Here is a 3645-nt window from a genome sequence, read left to right on the forward strand (position 1 = left end):
ACAAGTTCACCTATCAAGAACTACACTAAACAATTTTCAAGTTGCTCATCCACTTTACAAGTGACTAGTACACATTTCAAAATACTACACTTAACCATTTTCAACTCTCTAATTCACTTCTCAAGTGACTAAACTTAACCATTTTCAAGTCATGAATTCACATTTCAAGTATCAACACTAAACCAATTTCAAGTTATGAATTCACATTTTCAAGTGATTATACTTTACAAATTTCAAATCACAAGTTCACCTATCAGGAACTACACTAAACCATTTTCAAGTGACTAATCCACTTTTCAAGTGACTAGTACACATTTCAAAACACTACACTTAATCATTTTCAACTCTCTAATTCACTTCTCAAGTGACTAAACTTAACCATTTTCAAGTCATGAATTCACATTTCAAGTATCAATACTAAACCAATTTCAAGTTATGAATTCACATTTTCAAGTGATTACACTTTACAAATTTCAAAATACAAGTTCACCTTTCGAAAACTACACTAAACCATTTTCAAGTCGCTAATTCACTTTTCAAGTGACTAGTACACATTTCAAAACACTACACTTAACTATTTTCAACACTATACTGAATCAATAATCAAAACTTTAACATGTCCGTTAATGTTAATTAAACTAAATTCGTTCATCAAGCACAACTGAAAATAACAAAAAATGATAAAAATGTTGAAATATAGATAATATTAATTAATCAGAGGTAGTAATTTGGTAAACTTTGTTTTCATTTGTTAAAGTATTATTTATTGCAACAATGTGAATAAGTAAATTACAACTAAAATAATCATAAATGGACTACTACTTATGTTGTTAAGAAGTCAATTTATGGGAAGAATGTCAATGATGCCTATGGCATAGGAAGACCTTTTCCTTTGTTTCTTTTGACTTTAATCAACATTGATAGAAACGTCAAATTTCCTAAATCAATGCCTGATTTATTCTTGTAAATTTTTCCAAATAAAAATTTAATGCACTATTGTATACGTTGAACTTGCACTAATTATGAAAACTACTAGTGTTTGAGAATTATAATGTAATACTATGAACAATAACTATAACAATGATATCAATGTAATATGACAGGTAAGCGCTTTATCGCCTTATTTCTGTGTTGAATGATAAAATGTAATATGACAGGTAAAATGATTTATCGCCTTATTTATATAATGTGCTTCTAAAAATAGCTCTAATCTTAAGAAATTTCCCAGATAGAGTGACTAGAAGCAGGCATTTTAACTAATAAAAGATTGAATATTAGTCATATATCATACGGACGAAATTAAACAAAATAAAATAAATATAGGACAAACAAATTGAACCAGAAAGGGTATTTGAATACATACAAAAATAGAAAAAGAGAAAATATATTTTTCAAAGATAGAATATACTTGGCATAATTAATTTTCTAAGTGAAAATCATGAAAACAAAGAAATAATGACTAGTGCAATAAGGCTCCTCATGAGCCACGGCAGAGAGATATATAGTGATGATGTAAAGGGAGCCCCACTCCATTTATTATACTTCATTTATCCTAGAAATCAATCAAGGTAAGAGAGCTAACGAAGAGAAGAATGAGGGAGAGCGGAACGGCGACGAGACGGCTAACGCTGGTGGCTTTTTGCCGATAAAAACTCTGACGTTATTTCGATGGCGGCGTCCACTGGTGCTTTGTCGGTTTACATCGCAGCTACTAAGAGCAGTTCATGGTAGCGGTGCTGGCTTTGAGGCTGGCCGGTTGGTTGGAGAAGTGGCGATAAGAGGGAGAAAGTGGGGGTGACGTTAGCACAACGGCTGGTGGTCGACCGGTGATGGATGGCGAAGCGGAGGTTTGGTTCCATCGATTTTGGTAACACGATAGGGAGAAAGAGGAGGCGAGGAAGGCGGCACCGTTGTTGGTCAATCCACCGGTGGTGGTTCGCCGTCTGTTATGGGAGTCTTCTAGAGAGAGAGAATATAGAAGAGGGGGAACCTCTGTGCGGCTGTTGATGGAAAAATGGGGCTTAGAGTTTGCTTATGTGTTTTAAAAGGAAAGAGAGGATATTTTGATCTCAGCTGTTGGATCAGTTTTGATCGACGACTGAAATTTAAAGGTTGAAAATTTGATCAAAATTTGCATAAAATTTTCAATTGAGTCACAAATTGGCTATAATTGTAATAAATTGAATAAAACTAGGCTAAAATTGGTATATTACGGTAAAAAAATTGAGTCAAAAATAAATAGATCAGATAAACTGATTTAACTTAGGCTATTATTTAAATAAATGTTATAAATAATAATAATAATAATAATAATAATAATAATAATAATGAAAAATTAGAAAATATATTTGCAAAAAATATGAGTGTGCACCATTGCGTGAAAAAAATAATTTAATAAAATTATGTAAAATGTCGAATTTGAGTTTAAAAATTATAGAAAATGGTACTAAAATAATTTGTGCATTTTTCTAAATTATGAATGTGACATGTCAATATGTATTTAATATAAGAATAATGTGTACGAAAATATTAATAATTGAAATCAAATAATTTGATAAAATAGCAGCCTAAAAGTAGTATCGGGAGGTCAAAATTGGGTGTACACATCAGCCGTTGGATCAATTTTGATCAACGGATGAGATTAAAACTACTTTAAAAAGTGGTCAAAATGGAATTAATATCAATTTGGTTAAAATTGACATTAATTGTGTACAAGATGGCTAGAAAATAAACACATTGAGAAATTGAATTGAATTGAATTAGGCCTGCTATTTTAATAAATGTGATAATGATGAGAAAAATAGTAAGACATCGATATCAAAATAAACTAAGCATGTAAAAATTAATGTTATATAAAATTATCAATAGTAGTAATAATAAAGACAATGCATTTGTATATTGTGAGTGTGCACATTTACGTAAAAATATATAAATATCAATGAAAAATATGTAAAATGTTGAATTTGAATTAATAAATTGTGAAAAATGATAATTTAATAAATGTGGAAATGACGAGAAAAATAGTAAGACGTTGATATTAAAATAAACTAAGCATGTAAGAATTAATGTTGCATAAAATTACTATATAAAATAGCAGCCTAAGAGGGGTATTGTGAGGTCAAAATTGGGTGTCAACCCAATTAAACCGATTTAGTCCCACAAATTAGGTCTGTGGAGGGTACAATGTACGCAGACCTTCTCGAAAATCTATTCAAGCTTGAAGATTCTTGTAAAATAAAACACATCATGTAGGATTTTTACTGCAATTAAGATTTTATTTTTTTCTTGTTAATTAGTTGCTACTATTTCTATTTTATGCATATTTTCTGATTGGTTAAACTGAAAATCGAATCGTTAAGGACTAAAAATTGATAAATCAAAAAAAAATACCTTAGTGATTTGATTATTGGTTTAACTTATTTAAAATCGATAACCGATAAACCAAACCGATAATATATTAAATCAAACCAAACCGACCGATGCACACCCCTAATTTCAAGAAAAAATAGTGAAAATTGATTTTAATATTGACTGTTGATCAAATATGATGAACGGTTGAGATTAAAATTGAGGAGATGAGTCAAATTGGGATTAGAAATTGGGTTAAAAAAGATTGAATTGGATATTTCGATTACATTAATACAA

The sequence above is a fragment of the Capsicum annuum genome, chromosome 3 (assembly GCF_002878395.1).
Source record: "Capsicum annuum cultivar UCD-10X-F1 chromosome 3, UCD10Xv1.1, whole genome shotgun sequence".
NCBI classification, from domain to species: Eukaryota; Viridiplantae; Streptophyta; class Magnoliopsida; order Solanales; family Solanaceae; genus Capsicum; species Capsicum annuum.